The sequence below is a fragment of the Mytilus trossulus genome, chromosome 1 (genome assembly GCF_036588685.1).
Source record: "Mytilus trossulus isolate FHL-02 chromosome 1, PNRI_Mtr1.1.1.hap1, whole genome shotgun sequence".
Lineage (NCBI taxonomy): Eukaryota > Metazoa > Mollusca > Bivalvia > Mytilida > Mytilidae > Mytilus > Mytilus trossulus.
The window spans coordinates 53056066-53078975 of NC_086373.1; the positions used below are offsets into that span (position 1 = coordinate 53056066).

A 22910-nucleotide genomic window follows, 5' to 3' on the forward strand; every position below is an offset into this window, starting at 1 on the left:
GTTAAACTAACATATTTCGTGGCAAAGTCAAGCAGTAATAATATACTGAGTAATTAACATCACATAACTATTATTGTTTATAAAATTACGCTGACATATAGTTCCTCAAGTGGAAACATGTGTAGGATCAAAAGTGTAACAATTAATTACCGAAACACTACTCCAAAACATAGAAAAAGCCACTTAGAAACCTGTAAAACAAAAACGAAGAAGAAATTTAAACAAAAATTAATATTAACGGGGAATTTGTCCATTTGACACAAATGATGCCCTCGCTTGCATAAAACATTAGAAAGGGACGTATCTCAAGAACTGTAAAAGCGAAGTTACTCAAAATTGTACTTGAGTTGAGTTTTGTGGTATAAGCATCGTTCATAAATTGTTTAAAATTTGATTGTTCCAAACTGAAGAACTAAAATGAAAAATTCGGAAATTACCCATTTGTAAAGGGGCATTACTCTAAAATGGTAGCAGTGACGCCACCTGTGCTATATGGTGGTAAGCATTGTGTGTAAGTTTCATATTATTTGGTTGTGAAAAACTGAAGTTAGGGAGCGGAATGTAAAAATTCATAAAGTTTTCCATTTGTAAATTTGCATTACTCTGTCGCGATAAAAGTGATGCCACCTTTTCAATTCAAACATGGTTTGTGTTGTCTGTTTATAATCATTCTGTATAAGTTTCATTACATTTGGTTGAGGTAAACTGAATTTAGAGAACGGAAACAAAACAAATCAGCAATTTTTCCATTAGTGAATGGGCCGGAACAATAGAACGGTGAAAGTGACGCCATTAAAATTTAATCTTGATCTGTGCTTTGTTGTTACAAGCATTGTGAGGCAACATTTGAATGAGGCAATTTATAAGTAAAAGAATGGAAACAAAATTTTGGACATATGGACGTACGATGTAAAAAATACATAACAACAACAAAAACGGGAAAAGGACAACCATTTGTGACCGTTTTCCTCATTTTAAACAGGTTCCAATGCAAATTTTGATGTAAAAGACCTTTTTGAATTCGTTTGAGCCAAGCTTACCTGATGATTGTAGAAGAAAATCCGTATAACCCTTTTTAGTACCATACATGTACATGTTGGGGGTTTTTTTTTATAAAAAAGACGAACTTTACCAGAGGGATATTCAAACTCAAATGCTAAAATTAAACTGACAACGCCATGCCTAAAGTAGAAAAAGACTAATAGACAAACAGTCTAATACGATAGGTCACATTCGGAAAAAGAGGTTGTGATGACGACATTAGGAACATATCCGCTATTAGTGAAATGGATATTCCATAACTGTTTACCAACACGTGAAGGCATGCGTAAAACGTACAGAGGGATGATTTTAAGTTCACCACTTTGAACTCTGTTTTAATAGCTTCCTCGTGAGCAGATCTCTCTATCAAGGAAATCATGATAGGGAATAAAAGCCCTGAAATATCATATCAACAATGAGATATATACTTGATAATCATGCAGGTTTGCATGTTACTTCAAAGAAATGGTAAGTTCAAAATTGGGAAGCTGTAATCATTACTTTTGTCATAAAGTTTTGTTTTCAACCACGATGACCCCTCATTGTCAAGTGCTAGATGTAATTCAAGAAAAGAGACAGTTTTACCTGTATCTGTTGTACCCTTTATCACACGTTCGATGATATAGATGCATTCAACATAGTCACCAAATTATTCAGTGAGTAAGTTTATCTGGTTCCTCTATTATGATATGTTTAGCCCCAACTTCCTCCTGCTTTCAAAGGAAAGCTGTAGAATTTTACTCGCAATTCTGAAGACAAAGAAATATATTAATAGTTATCAAAGGTACCAGGATTATAATTTAATACGCCAGACGCGCGTTTCGTCTACATAAGACTCAACAGTGACGCTCATATCAAAATATTTGTAAAGCCAAACTAAGTACAAAGTTGAAGAGCATTAATGGTCCAAAATTCAAAAAAGTTGTGCCAAATTCGGCTTAGGTAATCTATGTATGGGATAAGAAAATCCTTAGTTTATCGAAAAATTCAATGTTTTGTATACAGGAACTTATAAAAAAAAATGACCACATTATTGATATTCATGTGAACACCGAAGTGTTGACTACTGTGATGGTGATACCCTCGGGTACGAAACGTCCACCAGCAGTGGCATCGACCCAGTGGTGTAAATAGTTATCAAAGGTACCAGAATTATAATTAAGTACGCCAGACGCGCGTTTCGTATACATAATATTATGTACAGATATTATGAGCAAAGCTCACAAAATGATACCCGCTCCATGCCAAGTATTTGCTTTGGTAATTGAGATAAAAAAAACCCAAAGCAGATGCACAATTGATTAACATGGTTACAATGGTGGAAAATAAAATCTATAAATCATATAAAGAATTAAAGGAGAGTCGCGAATACAAATTGGGTTCCCTAAATAGATCAATTGCAAATTCCATGCTTTGGTAAGGAAAACACACAAAAGGATTCGGACCAAACACAATATAAGTAGAGAAAAATATCATATCAGCATGAGTATGATAATGTGTCAATTAATATACAAGTAAGTGAGTGGTTTACCTAACTATAAAACCAGGTTTGATATTCCAATTTATTCATAAGATAATGCCTCTACCAAGTCAGTCATATGATAGTTGTTATCCATTCTTTTGATGTGTTTGAGCTTTTGATTTTACCACTTGATTACGGTCTTCATTTTAAATTGTCTTCAGAGTTCGGTATCTTTTCCTTTTATATGACAATAACCCTTAAATAAAGCAATGGCAAAATTACATAGGAGGAGCATAAAGGCATTGATTCATGGGGAGACACAGTGGAAGTTTGATCGAGAGTAGTGGATTGGGGATGTTAAAATCATTATATAAAAGTACAAATTTAGTGTACGGGAACTCCCAGAAATCATTATAATCAAAAAGTGAAATAAGTGGTGCACAAAAGCATTATGTCATAACAGTTTGATTGAAATTTATTCACTATTCTAATATGACGTGCTTCTTTAGCTTCGGGTACAAAGCCATGTTCTAATTAGAATAGAACATGGGCTGCACGTGATTGACGTCACAATTGAAAAAGCAACGTCAGAGGAATTTTGAACAACGCCGGAGATCAAAATAGACATTTGTGTTGGTGTTGCTCGCTAGGAAATAAAATAAAAACATTTTAAAAGTAAGTTTAAATGTTTCTGTTCTTTTTTATTGATAAACTGATGATTTTTCTATGGGGTTTTTGTTCATCAAATCAAAATGGCGACATTTCGAGCGTCTACTATAGGTCCGTCTCGAAGTACAAAAGTTCAAAATATTCCTATTAGAACCGAAATAATTCTATCATGCAATGCTCTATGCTCATTTTAACATGGGTAGGCGTTATATTTGTAAACATTTAATACCTCGCTAACGCTCGGTATTAAGATATTAACAAATATAATGCCTACCCATGTTAAAATGAGCATAGAGCATGGCATGAAAGAATTATTTCTTAAGTTTAGTATGAGTTTTGGATAGGGGATCTTGTTCTCCCTATTATAAGAAATTATTAAGTATGTTTTAGATTATGGGGAAGTAACCGTAGGAATTTTGATAAAAATAGTAAAATATGAGATGCACAAAATATTATGTGAAAGTGTTATTCAAATCAATTATTTGGCATAGAGTAAATTGGTCAGTACGGTGTGTGCCATATATTGCTCTTAATATAATTAAGGCAAAATTGAAATTTTAATGAAAAAAATAAATATAGAACTATAATTTATAAAACTAGTGATGAAACTGGACAGTAAATGTTTTATTGATCTTTAGTTATTTCAAAATTAGATTCACTCATATTTTGTACAAAGTGTTTATATTGATACAGTAGTGCCAAAAACTTCACAATATATCGTTTGCAGGCGTTAATGACTGTTAAAACCAAGGAAACAACCCATTGTGGTTATGACTAAAAACCAAGGGAATAAGTCATTGTGGTTTTCAACACTTTGAGATGTCTGTATCAGATGTTGCCTTAGTTTTTGTATTTCATAACAATATCACAATGCTATGGTACTCTGTGATCTTTATATAATTTGTAAAAGCTGCTGATTTTTTAATTCTGTTTATGTAACGAGTTTTAGCATAGAACGCGCATGCAGCTTTTTAAAGTTTAGAGTACATTTTTTACGATTTAGTTTTGTTGTCAATTTAACTTACACAATATACCTTGACATGTACATATATATATTAAGGAAATCTCATATAAAAAATATAACCCATTTTCAGAGCGGAACACCAAATCATGTTTAATATAATAGTATACACATTTTCTTATTTCAACATTCAAACCATGACCCTTTTCATCAGTGTAATTATCAAATTTTCAAGTGTGCAGATTTACATTAGGCATGTATTATGTTTCTTCGTATGAAACTTTCTTCAAATTAATCTTGCATTCTTTTCCTTTTAGTTTAAACATATTTATTTATAGTGGATTGGGAAAGAAGTTTTGCAACATATATTAATCCCTTTCCACTTTGCGGGTGCGAGTGCTGCCTTGTAGCGGCATTAGCCTGCTCTTTTTCGAAATCTACAAGGGTGTCTTTAACGTGCAAGAGATATTGCTCTCTTTTAACACGGGTCAGCCATTTATCGTCCCCTTCCGATGGATTATCATCGTTTCCTCAAAACTATACTCACAAATGGGAAAGCCGAAAATTCAGTCCCTGAAATTTTCATTCCAGACGGGAATTGAACCAGGAACCTTTGTGTTAGTAGTCCGATGCATTAACCACTACACCACGGCCCTCTTTTTCCTTTTATCATGTCTACTCTTTAGTTTTGTTTTTCAATTTTCAATTTTCAATTTATATAATACTAAGCAATTATATACCTTAACCTGTACATAGTTGAAGGAAATCTCCTGTAAAAATATAACTGATAATTCTTCTAATACTGGTATGATCTAAATCATGTAAATGACTTTTGTCATGCGATTTATAATACGATAAATATGACATGGTCCTTCAAAACGTTAAGTTATTGTGAGATTATTAAAAGCTAAATCATATTAAGTTCTAGGTTACACTGACAGATAGCTTATAGAAACTTCAAGGAAACATACAATCGTAGACTAATTAATGATCTTTAACGATCAGGCTGTGGTTATTTTTGGTCTGTTAAGTATTTTTCCAAATGGACCTCCTACCCTTAGCGATTATACACAAATTATGCAACACTTCTTCGCCCTTAGAGACATGAGTTTTTTCTGACTGGAATATTTATGCAGTAAAAATAATATTTAACGATACAAATGACAAGATATATCATTATCGAAGTGTAAGAAAAGTATTGTGCGTGAAAACTTTATATCTCAAAGTGCGTCAATCGTCCTTAATTTATTAAAAGCAATGACGTTTTCTACATGTTATTGAAGCTTAAAATCCCAATGGTAGAGTTCTAATTGTCCAGTATAACACATTTGCATTACAAGAGTGATACAAGCACGCGATGTGCCATGCCTAAACGTATGCCGAATAAAACTAAATCGACGTGCTGAGTCAAAATGTATTCAGATATGAAAATAATATTAAAATAAAGAGATGTGGTATGATTGCCTTGGGACAGTTATGTTAAACTTCGTACATAATATGCTGTTTTCTTACTTTATGGAAAAATCAATTAACTTTAAGTATGATGTAAATATAAATATTATTCATTTCACTAGTCGTTTGTTATGCATAAATTACAGTGTCAAAATATTTACAATATTCTGGGTATCTTTGGTCTATACGTTTACATTTACCCAAAGGATGACTGAGATAAATCACACATGGTTGCATAGACTGTGAGGGATACGCATGTAGCTTACATGTAGCCGAAGTCCAAATTATTATAATCTCTTCTTGAGCATGTTTAGTAAAACTTCTAATTACATATTCATAATGTGTTGTATTGTTTGTTGTCGTTCTGAATAGATTTCAAGCATTGTCATTAAACGGTCCAAAACAAACAAGAATGCATCTACATTAAAGTACAGTGTTGCATAATAGATACTTTGAAAACATACTACACACTATACACATAGCCAAAATACCGATTTCTAAAGACTATTCCAAAAGAAAAACACTTTATCAAATAACAGAATCGAAATCTTAAGCACATCAAACGAACGGCAAACATCTCTAATAAGTCTGACTTGGTACAACATTTCCCTATGTAGAAAATGGTGGACTAAACCTGTTTTGTTAGATACCTTAACCTCTCACTGTTAAAAAAGGGGGGATTCAAAGCTAAGCAGAATGGAATATTGTTAGTTCGGGTATGTGTAAATAACTGTCGCTCGAAGATAAAACTACGACTAAGAACTAGGTAAAACACTAAAATCAAGTCTCTATACACTTATGTTTTATTTTCGTACGTTTACTTAGATGATTTACAGTTTTCAGTACCGATTACTTAATTGCAATATGCAATTTGTCTCAAAATAAATTATTTATTACAAAATGCTTTTAGATTTAATGTCGCTTGAAAAGAAACTCGTTTAGAAGGCGTATATAATAATAAGTATAATTTGTCACGTTAAAAAACATCATTTTATAAACTTTCAAGTTTAATTGTACTTAGCTGATTCAACTATATACACAAGCTGCTTTCATTTACATATTTGTCTAATTTCTGTTGACCGATTTAATTTATTTTTCAAGTATTTCCCAACTTATCAGAGAAGTATGAAATTCTCAATCAACATTATGCTTGTACACAAGAAACACTAATCAGCAACAAATCCAGTATCAAGTCGCATTTTGGCATTTCTTTTAATGTCATTTACGAAAAGGATTGTGAAATTTTACTGCGACAACTTGGCCATATAATATAACTTATTTGCCATAATGTTTTACAAAATTGTAATGACGTACTTAAACGTGACTATATTTACAATTTATATGCAAACCAATCCCCAATTTATAAATAATGTACACCTCTAAGAAAGAAAAAAAAAATATAAAGTTGATTGCTCACATTGAGAAATAAAAAAAACATAATTTTTGTCGTAAAGTTCTCCGCCTATCTTCACTTTTAGTTTCTGGCCACACATAATGACATAAAAATACTCATCAGAGATACTGGCCACACATAATGACATACAAATACTCATCAGAGATACTGGCCACACATAATGACATAAAAATACTCATCAGAGATACTGGCCACACATAATGACATAAAAATACTCATCAGAGATACTGGCCACACATAATGACATAAAAATACTCATCAGAGATACTGGCCACACATAATGACATAAAAATACTCATCAGAGATACTGGCCACACATAATGACATAAAAATACTCATCAGAGATACTGGCCACACATAATGACATAAAAATACTCATCAGAGATACTGGCCACACATAATGACATAAAAATACTCATCAGAGATACTGGCCACACATAATGACATAAAAATACTCATCAGAGATACTGGCCACACATAATGACATAAAAATACTCACCAGAGATACTGGCCACACATAATGACATACAAATACTCACCAGAGATACTGGCCACACATAATGACATAAAAATACTCATCAGAGATACTGGCCACACATAATGACATAAAATACTCATCAGAGATACTGGCCACACATAATGACATAAAAATACTCATCAGAGATACTGGCCACACATAATGACATAAAAATACTCATCAGAGATACTGGCCACACATAATGACATAAAAATACTCATCAGAGATACTGGCCACACATAATGACATAAAAATACTCATCAGAGATACTGGCCACACATAATGACATAAAAATACTCACCAGAGATACTGGCCACACATAATGACATAAAAATACTCATCAGAGATACTGGCCACACATAATGACATAAAAATACTCATCAGAGATACTGGCCACACATAATGACATACAAATACTCATCAGAGATACTGGCCACACATAATGACATAAAAATACTCATCAGAGATACTGGCCACACATAATGACATAAAAATACTCATCAGAGATACTGGCCACACATAATGACATAAAATACTCATCAGAGATACTGGCCACACATAATGACATACAAATACTCATCAGAGATACTGGCCACACATAATGACATAAAAATACTCATCAGAGATACTGGCCACACATAATGACATAAAAATACTCACCAGAGATACTGGCCACACATAATGACATAAAAATACTCATCAGAGATACTGGCCACACATAATGACATAAAAATACTCACCAGAGATACTGGCCACACATAATGACATAAAAATACTCATCAGAGATACTGGCCACACATAATGACATAAAAATACTCACCAGAGATACTGGCCACACATAATGACATAAAAATACTCATCAGAGATACTGGCCACACATAATGACATAAAAAAAACTCATCAGAGATACTGGCCATGGGTTCATCATTTGGAAAGTTCGACGTGTATTTCGTCGTCATTTAACTCTCCATTTGGGTGCTCAAAAGAAATCAAAATATGAACAGCAAATGATGAATTCAAAACTTCAAAATCAGTTATGCCAAATACGACAAAATCTATTTATGCATGGGATGACGAATCACATTGTTTCCATTCTTTAGAACATTTTAAGTTCTGTTATATACGATATAATTTGAACATGAAAGTAAGTGAAAACCATTTAAGTATGGCAATGGCTTAAGTTAAAGGGTAATAATATCTTATTTCAACTCTGCCTCAGAAGCATATAAATGAGGTCTGCATCATATGAATAACGACCAGGATGGGTAGAAGAGCACAGTTGATTCCCATATGAATTCTGACTGTCTGTTGATAAAAGTCCATATCGAATACGTTTTAGTAATAAGAGTAAAGAAATATTCAAGCATCATTTGGATGTCGGTTTTAAAACAAAAGATATTAAATCATTTAAGAAGCAGATTTTTGTAAGCAAGATTTGTCCCTTACTTATACACTTGACATTTGTAAACATAATGTTATCATCTTATGATCACGGTACAATTTGACGGACAGGAATCTTTGTTTAGTCAACATCTTTCAGATATCATTGCACATCAACTGCCAAACCCGACTATAGAATAAAAAGTCGTGATCGAATATTATGATATGTAAGAGATAACCTGTTAATGTTAAGAAATAATGGATAACAAACATACCTCAAAGGATGATCAAAAAGTTATTTCAAATATCAATACAATCATGATATTTATTTTTATAAAATTAATGTTGGTTTGACATCCAGAATTTTCTGAAGCACGAAACAATAACAATCATAACTATTTTGTGTCAAATTTAATGAAAAATATATTGATAACAAGAACTGCATACAGATGTCTTCTTCGTCTACAGTTCGTTGTTTTCCATTCTTGTGTAAAGAATCGATAACAATTATTTGATAAAACTAAATCTATAAACAAAGAAGCGACATCATTTGTCTTTTTTTTCTCCCCAGAATATTCTTCATTTACATCTGATTCTTATTTGGAGCAGGTGATTTTAAATATAAATCATTCTAATAACTGTGACTTTTATATAAGGATCTATTTTGATATGAAATAAGTTTAATTAGGACTTTGAAAACTGGGTTGATCATCTGATTCACCGATAAAGGCATAAATAATTGGATGAAGAAACAAAAATATTAAGCTACATCTAGAATTAATTGCAACAAAGTACATAATGCATAAATAAAGTTAGTATCAGATCATCACTTAACATGAAGTTCAATGGCAAAAATAAGTTCCCTGGGAACAATTTGGTAATGTTATAATCCTACCCTTTTCATTGTCAATGAATATATATTTCAGTACCAAACTTTTCTCTCGATCGTTCAATAATACATGTATATTGGATTATTCTAAATATCCGCTAAAAATATTAAATTTAACATTTAATGATTTTTATCGTGATAAACAGTAACTGAGGTAGTATAAATTTAGGGTGATATCGACTTTTCGAGAAAAAGACATATAAAATCGAAATAAAACGAAAGTACAAAGCTGACCAGTATACTAGCATAGACACATTGATAAAGTATACAGTTGATTTCTTCAAAAATTTCGTCTTGTATTTAAAAGTAACCTTGTGACATGCATTCCTTATGTTAATTATTATAAATGTTTTTATAATATAATGCTTTATAGTGAAATTAAACAAAAATATGTTGAAACAAATCTTCTTTTTTTTCTTTCAAAGAAAACAGTTGAACAAATGAAAGTGACTACAACAGTCACTTTCATTTGTTCAGTTTTGTCAAAGCAAACCTTAAAACTTTGCATTCATAATATTGTCTTAAAACAATGGAAGCCAAGCAAAAGAATTCCCTTTACGGCCGATTGAAACGACCAAAAAATTTCCTTACACACAGGTTACATTTAAAACGCAGATATACAATATTATTTTTTGATCAATGATATTAAATTAAACAGAATCAAGACAATTGTCATTATACTATTTCAAGCGTAAAATTTATTTGTCACTATTTATCTATTTTGATGTTCTCTGGACGCAATATCAATGTAAAATTAGATATCATTGCTGCTATGCAACGATTCCTTTTATTGGAGAACAGTAAATGGGCACACATTTTTCTAAAATTGTGCTTAAAAACTTGGCTCGTTGATCCAAAACGGAAAATCGAAACATAAATGCATTTATCTCTTTAATCAGCTGAAATTTCACTGATAGAATTCTTTTAGAATAGATGAACATTTGTATAGAAAGGACATAATACCGGCGACAACTTTTCTTAAATTTGGCTTGAAATAAACAAATCTCTATTTCTACCTTATATATTTTTGTTAAAAAATTGTATGTTATTGATACATAAATTTCCGTATTAATGATATACAATAAGCATACAGTCTATGAACTAAACCCAAGAATTTGCATCAAAATGATGTTGAATAAAAAGTGAACTTATCTCCTGCACCACTTAGAAAACACCATATTTTCAAATTAAACTGTCACATCAATTATATTATGTTAGTTCACAGACACCAGATGGTTTCTCTCTCAATCTATATGTGACAATTGTTGCAAGAAAGGATAAACATGAAATACACAATACCAATCAAGAAAAGTATCTTTTTTTCATTATATATATGTGATTTTGATTTTCTTACAAAATTTTATTTTTTCAATAAATTGCAAGATTAAAATAATTTAAAAACCATACATAAAAATAACTAGTTTTCAAATAAATCTTGAAAGGCAGGATACATCAAAGAATATTTCCAAATTTTTTATTTTTTTTAAATTTAGAAAAAAGGGGGGTCAACCCCAATTGTGCCTGTGCATTTTCCTAAAACTTTCAAAGTTTTACAATTTTGTGTTTAAACCATCTGTTTTATCGGTCACTTTATCAGTGTGAAATGACAGATTTATAGCACTACTTAACCATTTTATAATTGAGAGAAGATATGAAACTTCACTTTCTTGTGCATGGATCTAGGACTGCATATACCCAACGGTCTTTTATGGTGTTTTTTTGTAAGCTTTACTTTTCTTATCACTGGTCAGTTACACAAGTACATTCATTGAACTATATAATGACAAGTTTATGTATTATTTAACATTCGAGGGTTTTAACCCGAATGGATGGATATATATTGTTTTCAACATTTCGGACGCGGGTTTGTTGTGCTATGTGATCATATCTATAATACTAATATTACGAGGTCCAATTTGTCCGCCGTCATCGGGTAAAAACGACAAATCAAAGAATTTAACTTTATATATAACTAATATAGGGCAATGGTGTAGATTAAAAATTACACCACTCCAGACCCTTTTGTTTTCCACATAATTAATATTGCCAATAATTAACAAGTTCCGGGTCGAGTCCGATACCGATACCAATAGTATATTCACCTGGCTGTTACCTATTACCTTTTCTGTACGTTCCGCATTTGACAGGCGCACCACCAAAAGATGTATTAGGCAAACGGGTCATAATCACAGGGTTGACACCCCTAAAAAGTTATCAAAGGTACCAGGATTATAATTTAGTACGCCAGACGCGCGTTTCGTCTACATAAGACTCATCAGTGACGCTCATACCGAAATAGTTATTAACCAAACAAATACAAAGTTGAAGAGCATTGAGGATCCAAAATTCCAAAAAGTTCAATCATTGTCAAATTGTTCCCTCTTGTAGTATTTTAATCAGTAAGACTTTCTAAGATAACAATACGAATACTAAAAATCTGGACTTAAAAATAAAGCGTATAGGTACAGTTTTCAATTTGTTAGCGGGCATGACGTTAACAGCGAATACAACAATTCAACTTTATTTATAATGCTGTTGATTTAAAAATACTCCATTCCAGGACCTTTTGTTTTCCAAAATAATTAATAAATAGAGAATAATACATGGCAAAATCCGTATCATATGTCGTATCATCCCGAGACATCAATATCAGCCCGAGGGCCTTTAGGCCCGAGGGATGATATTGGTCGAGGGTGATACGGCATGTGATACGGATTTTGCCATGTATTATACGCTTTATCATATATTTCAACAGAAGAGTATTATAGTATATGAACTGTTTTCTGATCCATAGCACTGGGTTACCTTCAGTTCTGCTTTTGTCTTGTTTCAAAGCTTTGAAATAACTGCTCAATTATTTATACGAAGCAACTAGGTAACCTTACAATCTGTTGTTTTGAAAATATTTTGTTTATTATTGTATATATTTAAGGGTTTTGTATTTTTTATAGTTGCATTGAGTGTGCCAAAAGATATGTTGTAAAAACTTGATGTTCGTGACGTCACATACAATATGAAAACTTTAGTTACGTGACATTACATACCAAACAATGACGTCATTCCAAAAAATTACCTATTTTTAGAAAAAAAAATCTTAAGCAAAAAAAAAACCTAAAAAACTGACTTTAGTTAAAAAAAAAAAAAAAAAAAAAAGGAATGCGATACGGGTTTTACCATGCGATACGGGGTATGCGATACGGGTTTAGCCATGCGATACGGGGTATGCGATACAGGGTAGGTGATACAGACTGGAATAACTAGTTTTCAAATAAATCTTGAAAGGCAGGATACATCAAAGAATATTTCCAAATTTTTTATTTTTTTTAAATTTAGAAAAAAGGGGGGTCAACCCCAATTGTGCCTGTGCATTTTCCTAAAACTTTCAAAGTTTTACAATTTTGTGTTTAAACCATCTGTTTTATCGGTCACTTTATCAGTGTGAAATGACAGATTTATAGCACTACTTAACCATTTTATAATTGAGAGAAGATATGAAACTTCACTTTCTTGTGCATGGATCTAGGACTGCATATACCCAACGGTCTTTTATGGTGTTTTTTTGTAAGCTTTACTTTTCTTATCACTGGTCAGTTACACAAGTACATTCATTGAACTATATAATGACAAGTTTATGTATTATTTAACATTCGAGGGTTTTAACCCGAATGGATGGATATATATTGTTTTCAACATTTCGGACGCGGGTTTGTTGTGCTATGTGATCATATCTATAATACTAATATTACGAGGTCCAATTTGTCCGCCGTCATCGGGTAAAAACGACAAATCAAAGAATTTAACTTTATATATAACTAATATAGGGCAATGGTGTAGATTAAAAATTACACCACTCCAGACCCTTTTGTTTTCCACATAATTAATATTGCCAATAATTAACAAGTTCCGGGTCGAGTCCGATACCGATACCAATAGTATATTCACCTGGCTGTTACCTATTACCTTTTCTGTACGTTCCGCATTTGACAGGCGCACCACCAAAAGATGTATTAGGCAAACGGGTCATAATCACAGGGTTGACACCCCTAAAAAGTTATCAAAGGTACCAGGATTATAATTTAGTACGCCAGACGCGCGTTTCGTCTACATAAGACTCATCAGTGACGCTCATACCGAAATAGTTATTAACCAAACAAATACAAAGTTGAAGAGCATTGAGGATCCAAAATTCCAAAAAGTTCAATCATTGTCAAATTGTTCCCTCTTGTAGTATTTTAATCAGTAAGACTTTCTAAGATAACAATACGAATACTAAAAATCTGGACTTAAAAATAAAGCGTATAGGTACAGTTTTCAATTTGTTAGCGGGCATGACGTTAACAGCGAATACAACAATTCAACTTTATTTATAATGCTGTTGATTTAAAAATACTCCATTCCAGGACCTTTTGTTTTCCAAAATAATTAATAAATAGAGAATAATACATGGCAAAATCCGTATCATATGTCGTATCATCCCGAGACATCAATATCAGCCCGAGGGCCTTTAGGCCCGAGGGATGATATTGGTCGAGGGTGATACGGCATGTGATACGGATTTTGCCATGTATTATACGCTTTATCATATATTTCAACAGAAGAGTATTATAGTATATGAACTGTTTTCTGATCCATAGCACTGGGTTACCTTCAGTTCTGCTTTTGTCTTGTTTCAAAGCTTTGAAATAACTGCTCAATTATTTATACGAAGCAACTAGGTAACCTTACAATCTGTTGTTTTGAAAATATTTTGTTTATTATTGTATATATTTAAGGGTTTTGTATTTTTTATAGTTGCATTGAGTGTGCCAAAAGATATGTTGTAAAAACTTGATGTTCGTGACGTCACATACAATATGAAAACTTTAGTTACGTGACATTACATACCAAACAATGACGTCATTCCAAAAAATTACCTATTTTTAGAAAAAAAAATCTTAAGCAAAAAAAAAACCTAAAAAACTGACTTTAGTTAAAAAAAAAAAAAAAAAAAAAAGGAATGCGATACGGGTTTTACCATGCGATACGGGGTATGCGATACGGGTTTAGCCATGCGATACGGGGTATGCGATACAGGGTAGGTGATACAGACTGGAAAAAAGAACCTTTATTAGATATACAAAACAGCTGTATTTTGTACTAAATATATGATAAATACCAATAATTCACAAGTTCCAGGTCGACGGGTTCAAACAGAAATATCTTGAAAGCAGAGAAAACTGTGTATCTTATAATCGGTATGACTTTATCAGCTGATAATACCAATACTAAAATAAGGCTTACGCATTGTTCTTTATTTTAATTCAGTCACGGACCCGCGATATCACGGGTGTGTTCTAGTGTTATTGAAAAACACGATAAATGCAGGATTCCGTTTTCATGAAACGACAAATTGGTGTAAGAAAACGAGATCAGATGTCTTACGATGTTATAAAACAATATAATAGGAAAGTCTCTTGTAAAAAGTCTTCTATACCAATTAGCAATATATTTTCTTAATTATGGTCGTAATCTCTGCGCAAATTGTTGACCATTCATCACGATCGATATCTAACCTGTTAAATGAAATCATCTACTCTGATGTAAATTGACCCGTTGTCAATATCTTAAATTAGTATTTTAATAGCGGTGGTTTATTCAAAATAAGATTAAAAGGTGAGACTGACTGTTATTATTACCCTGGCAAAGCATGCTTTTAAGAAAAATGAATATATTTTACCAAAGAATAAAGAATTTTACTTACATTACGTAATGTATGTTGTACCTTTTTAATAACCTCTAAATGCTGTGTATTTCTTGTATTTTTAAGAACAGATTTGTCGTGTTATCACTGCCTTTCGCCTGCCAGTCTACCAACACACTGTAGATAAGTTAAAGTGGAGCTGTTTACTATCAATCATAGTTGCAGATTTGAAATGTTTTCAAAACAGCTGATTAATTGATGGCTAAGAGTTCTTCAATTGCTGATTTCGTTTCTCGCGTTGACTTACTTGTTTGTGGCTGATGATAAATTGATGGAAGATTGATGCAATTATCTTGCCAATAACCTACAAGATTAGACAATTAGATGGGCTGGATAGAAGATTATGAAACAATAAACTTGTGTTTATTTTTCATTTAAATACTGAATAGTTTGGAGGATACGAAGAACTTTAAAGGGTTTCACATATCTTAACATCATAATTAAGGTATCATCATATCACAATCTTCCTTTATTATCAAGTAATGAAAAGTACATATTTTCCTACCGAAATTGATTTATTCTTAATAACATAACGTATGGATGCTGATTTATTTAGAGATTGTATAATTGAGAAAAATTGATGTGTTTTTAAATTTGAAATCAACTTTTATTTTTAGTTTCTTGATTACACAATTATTTTAGATGGTATTGCACTGATCTATTTTGATTGCTTGTATGCTATTGATCAATCCATAACATAATTCTATATATTAAAACCGTTAACAGTCAAAACTGATTTCTTTAATCTGGATTTATAAAATCAATGGTATTCATGGACCTGATATGATTTGCCATTGAATGAACATGCATGACAGCAGAACATCACATCCCCATCCTTCTTTTATTTATTTCTATTATTTTTCTCTTTTTTTTTTTATTTTAAAAGCCATTGGCCTTTTTTGCGTTTTATCAAGGGTCATGATACGTTTCTTATTTTATTTTAGATAAAGATGCCCCTTGAAATTGTTGAACATTCAGTTCGTGCTTGATATTGCTAAGGAAAAAGCAATAACACGTAATCATAAGTGCTTTGGAATTGTATAGTTTCCTGATAAGTTGAACAGGTCTGTATTTTAGTTAATATCAAAGTTATGAAATGTGCTATGATTTCGGTTATCCATCAAAGAACACTTGACGCGGATCTGAACAACTATAGGACACTGTACGACCTTCATCAATGAGTAAAACCAATACCGTTGTCATTCAGCTGTGAAAAAACCCGACATGACCAAAATACGAAATTGCAACTGCATGATTTATGACTTGATGAAATTATTGACGAAAAACAACTATGACAGAGGGTAACTTACTACCCTTCAACTGAACTACAGCCACAAAATTTGTCTCGTTTTGCTAGATGTAAGGATGATTTCTTCTCCGTGAATATCTAAGTTATGTTAAAATGTTTTGGATCCTGTAGTCATGCTCATGTGTTTAATTTGTGTGTTCTTTTCACGTTTTTTCATCATAAATATAGAAAGGAAGCTAATGAATATACAGTTCCAAGAGGATAAACTAAGAGATTATGATTTTACAAGTAATTTGCTACTGATGATTTTTGTCCGTTGATAAATTTAGATATTTACTAAGGTTCTTATTCTCTGAGGCAAATTTGACCTCAGATGAATTGAGGTAATTTTTAGATGTGCATTTTGGTGTTGTAGCTGATAGCTACTCACAAACGTACATCCTTGATTTTCAAATGTTTCAAATTTTGCTTTCGTCGGGTGAAGGTTAATCTAGACAATGATTTAGATGATCACAATTTATAAAGATATACTTTTTACTAGCTATGTGCTGAAACAGCATTTGGTGTATTGTAAGTTCTCGATGGTTTTGCAATAAATTTGCTGATTTTAAATTGAGATAAATTATTACGAAACTAAAGTAGGCCTACCAACTCTCTATAGCAAAGCTTTTCACAGGTGGAAGCAGTTGCTTATTTATGTGTCTTTTATGCATTAAGTTCTCCGTGTACTTGAGTACACACATGTCTTTCAAGTGTTTGGAGTTTAGCGATATTGACAGTCCTAAATCCAGAAAAGCTTTTCGGACGCATGAAATTTATAAAACGTCTTTGCATTAATAAATTAATAAATCATTAAGAAATTAAGTTTCAAACATAATCATTAATATTCAGGCAAAATTTTCCCTTAAGGAAACGCGCGGGTTTTTTTCTCATAAAAATACTAGAATCAAAAAGACCAAATCAAGTACGAAGTTGTGCCTTGAGATTCGAACATTCAAAACAGTTTTACCAAATACAGCTAGAGCATCAATTCTTAAAAAAAATTGCAAATTACAGCTAAGGTTATTTATTCCATGATCCAAGCAAAATACAAAACGTATGATGTCAGTCATTGTAAAAGTCTATATACAGTTTACGTGTTTCCATGCACGTATCTACCAAGTTAATATCATAAACTCATGATCAAGGTACAACATTTATCTTAAAATAATTTTCAAGTATTAAAAGAACACAATCATACTGTGAGAATTATTATCAATGATTGAAATGACAGTCTGCATGAACTTGAAAAAACTGTGACGTCAATATCTATTGACGAGAATCAGATACTGCAAAACTATAAGATATTTCAATCTGGCATGTTAAGAAATAAAATCACAGGAAAGACCCAATTAAACGAATCAGTTATTTGACTTTAAGAGAATGGCCTGTATAAATAGACATTTGCAATAACTCTTGGCTCCAACTAATGACGCCTACCGTTTACAGTACAAACATTGAGAAAGTCATATAAGGGATCAAATTTATCAAAAATAATCTTACATAGATATAGGAAGATGTGGTGTGAGTGCCAATGAGACAACTCTCCATCCAAGTAACAATTTAAAAAGTAAACCATTAAAGGTTAAAGTACGGCCTTCAACACGGAGCCTTGGCTCACACCGAACAACAAGCTATAAAGGGCCCCAAAATTACTAGTGTAAAACCATTCAAACGGGAAAACCAACGGTCTTATCTATATAAACAAAACGAGAAACACGTATATATTACATAAACAAACGACAACTACTGTACATCAGATTCCTGACTTAGGACAGGTGCAAACATTTGCAGCGGGATTAAACGTTTTAATAGACCCAAACCTTCTCCCTTTTTCTGAAACAATAACATAACATCACAACATAGAAAAACACATGAAAAAATATCAATTGGCAGACTTAACTCAATCAAAAAACGTATGATTACACAATGAACGAATAAATTTGATCTGCGATATCTGAATACAAATGCACAGTTAATTAAATATTAGAGACAAACATTCATGACCAACAATTTACATATCCATATTACATTTGTTTTGATTAAGACTTTTTTTTAAATAAGAAAGTGTACGGTTAAAATGCTTATAGGCGGTTTATTCTTATTATTTACCCCTTAAGTCTATTGATATATTTGTTTAACGAATCACACTGAACTGTATATAAGCTTTGAAGGAAGAAAACTTCAATTAATTCATATATAAATGCATGTTTTTAGTATTATATTCTGTATTCAAATATGAGAGGTTTTTTTATCGAATACTGCACCGCGTGTCAATAGCGATGTCTCTCCATACTAATACACATATCTCCTCTGATCAAAGTTTAGGATATAATACTGTAAACGTCTGTATGTAATAAACGTACGTGTGCTTCTGGTTGTCACTTCCTATAATTCGATGTACGGGTGTTCCAAAAATATTGGTAACAATTTTGCGAGATTTTATATAAAAAAATGACCCTCTTTTTTATAATATAACTATATAATGCATTTACGTTTGATACCTGTATATTGAGTTAATTGGGGTATGTTTTTATCTTCAAATCAGATCATATATAAATATGCTATTCGGAATATTAAATTATTTATGAGCAATATGATATTTAACCAATTCATTAGGAAATTCACCTTAAAATTTTTAGGCAAAAATTACGCATCCTGACCATAAATGATCGAACTAACCCCGATAATGTAAAATAAATGTTTCCAAACCGTTCTCCACACTTGTTTTACACATACAGTATAGGGAGGAGAAGAGGCTTATAATTGATTTTCAAGGTTAAATTGATATTTAGTAGCAAGGAGGTGTCCCGCGTCAATGTACCCTTGCCTATGTTAAGATTCTTACTAAATGGTTTGGATCAACCTTTTGTTCCATTGTTTCGATATTCAAGTAGCACCGTTGATGGAGTTTGTATCTCTTTACTCAAACCAGTCAACAGAGCTAAACGGCTTAATAGAAAGTTATTCAAACAGATGTATATTGTCCCATAGTTAGATTAATCCCTGCCGTCCTCACAAACGGATTACCCGTTATAATTCCGTTATCCTTCTTTCGCATTTGAACGTTACCATCACAAGAAACTATATCTTTCAATAGATACGACCTTCTAACATGTTCAGATAATCTGCATTATTTCCCGTTAAAGGGATTCATTGTTTCGAAAACGTCTTTCGTTTTGTTTGTGCGGTTGTTATTATGCGGGGTTTTATTAATTTTCTTTCGCCGGGCTTGCAAAAGAGAGCAACAGATACCATATGGACAGTCAAACTCATAAATTGAAAATAAACTGACAACACTATGTCTAAAAATGAAAAAGACAAACAGACAAACAATAGTACACATGATACAACATATAAAACTAAGGAATAAGCAACACGAACCCAACCAAAAACTGGGGGTGATCTCAGGTGCCCCGGATGGGTACATGTAAGCAGATCCTTATCCAGATGTGACACCCGTCGTGTGCTCATGTTATACCAAATCTAGTCTATAATCTAATTCCATATGACACATTCATGAAAGGGAAGGGAATTGTATATCATTTGTTAAACGGTTATTCCATAAAGGTCAACAAACTCGTGATGGCGTACGTAAAATTTACGAAGGGATGATTTACATTGTTTCTTGATTGCGCTCCTTCTTGACTGAATTTTGATTATACTCTTTTATTCACTATGCTTATCAATTCAGAAATTTTTACAACATTTTAACAACGCAGCTGTTTATTTTGTCTATTTAAAATCCGGATAATGCATGTCATTGGTACGTCCTTGTATTCATAGAAATGTTAGCTACATTTTGTAACCTGTGCTACTCTAACAATAATTTTATTGTACTTAGTATTTGGTTGAATAACATAGGCAAAACAAAAGGGAAGAAACCTTAGTTTTAAATTTTTCGAAACAGTCTGTTTTATTATCTAATTTCATAATATAAGCTAGGACACAATCATCGATTAAAATGAAATATAATATTAAGGATAACGTGGATACAAAGGTGTTTTATGAATATCTTATCTTCAGAATTTTGATTTCAGTAATTTTAATAACCGCAAAACAATTCCCGACTATACGAAGAGTAATTATTGTTGTTTGCTCCCGAAAAATAATTTTTCAAGTATAAAGAATTCGTTTTATTGCATTGAATATAAATAGAACATTCAAGGAACCGTGTCTCTGTCTATGCGTTCTCACGTCTTTAAGATGTACTTCTTGGAAGAGTCTTGATTCATTTAAAATAAGAAATAATGGCGCATATTTTACTGGGAAATTATATTGTATCAAATTACAACTGCTTCAAACAAATGTTACCAAATCTAAAACACAATTACATATCATAACTTTATTTATTGAAGCCGTATTTGCTAAATTTCGTTCAAATGTTTTTTAACAGACAGTCATCAATGCTATTGGAAACAACAGTACACCTTTTCTCCTCAAATACAAGAGTATCATAATGAATGAAAACCCTTACTTCATGTTCCGCTATAAATATGATGTCTTCTCACTGAATAATTGAAATAAATGATGAGCATGGTGCTATCATTTATTGAATTTAACTTGAATTAAAAGTGAATTAAACTTGAAATAAAATTGATTTAACTTAAATCAAACTTGAATTAAAGAAACCACGGATAAAGATTTGTTTCCTTTATGTAGAAATTGACAATAAGGGTCGATTGAAAATTAATTTTACGATAACAGGATTTATTCAAATTGACTCATTGTGTAACTTCCCTTTTCTATGACGCAATATTTTAGCAGCACCTGCATTTGGGTACACACAAATATCCAAGATGCATTTCCAAACGTTATATCATACTAAATTCGCTGCTCATTAGAAAGCAATTGAAACATTGATTCTTTTAAAAGGACAAAGCTGTAGTCATCTATTCGAAATATTACGATTATGATTTTGTTAAAAGGTGTAGAATATTTGTGACATGACAACGGATATGGCCAACATGTGAATTACATGTCCTTGATATAAAATATAACAGGCTTATGATTTTGTATGTGGAAAAATGTTCAAAAATAGGAAATTAAAATAATCTTGAATTACATAACATTAGTTTTATTTATAATTCTTATATTTTTATTTGCTGATATGTTTTTCTCTTTTTGGGTACATAGTTTTGAAAAAGCCCGCTTAATTTTATGAAATTTGATATATGAACTTTTTTCAACACTAGTTAGGTTCCAATAGAACTTCATTTTATATTCAAACTATTGTAGAAGATTTTTAAACGAAAGTTACGCTTTTAAGATACTATTTTACAAAATCTTGATAATTCGGAAAAGTATGTAACCACTTTACTTTAAAAAAAAAATAGTACGTGACCACAAAAAAAACACCATGCAAAACAAAATCTGAATGCCAGAAACTAAATTATGACAGAAAATATCAAAATATACAGTGAAATATGATAAGACTCAATAATCATCATTCTCTTCATTTCTATTTATCACCAATGTTAACGTATTTAATTTACATTTAACAACGGTTTGAATTCTTGAACCACATAAATAGCTCTTTGGATAGTTTTCTTTTTTGGTGGGGTTCGTGTTGTTTATTCTTTAGTTTTCTATGTTGTGTCATGTGTACTATTGTTTTTCTGTTTGTCTTTTTCATTTTTAGCCATGGCGTTGTCAGTTTGTTTTATATTTACGAGTTTGACTGTCCCTTTGGTATCTTTCGTCCCTCTTTTCTTCAAAACATTATAATTTAGAGATATTTTGTATATCTGATCTGTATTCAAGTTATCTTTTCTTGTTAGTTAATGATAGCAAGGTGTTAACATATAATTGTAAGGAAGTGTTTTATGCAGTTTTCAAGTAGAAAATGTGTAATGATATTTGTTTCATATTTTGTTTGTTTTATCTTTAATTCGGTATACAGTGAAAGCTGTGAATCGATGTTCTGTAGTATGGCTACGTTAGTAATCCTAAAGATTGCTATCAATATGAGCGTCAAAAGAAAACAATATAAATACGTTTGGATACAATCGAATCTCTGTTATAGTTATTGGATCTAGGTTGTAGTTATTTGCGTCATAAAAAAGGGGAATGAATTATGACTTTGGATGTTCCCTTT

General features: G+C 31.8%; 1 protein-coding gene across 1 annotated transcript in view; it reads right to left on the minus strand.

The window, feature by feature from the left end:
* The window catches only part of LOC134727164 (sex peptide receptor-related protein 2-like), a 54236-nt gene extending 38554 nt beyond the window's left edge, over nucleotides 1-15682 (minus strand). Inside the window, exon 1 of the mRNA XM_063591554.1 lies at nucleotides 15526-15682. The gene's annotated coding sequence lies outside the window, so the exon portion shown is untranslated. The remainder of the gene's footprint in view (nucleotides 1-15525) is intronic.
* Between the last annotated feature and the right edge of the window lie 7228 nt (nucleotides 15683-22910).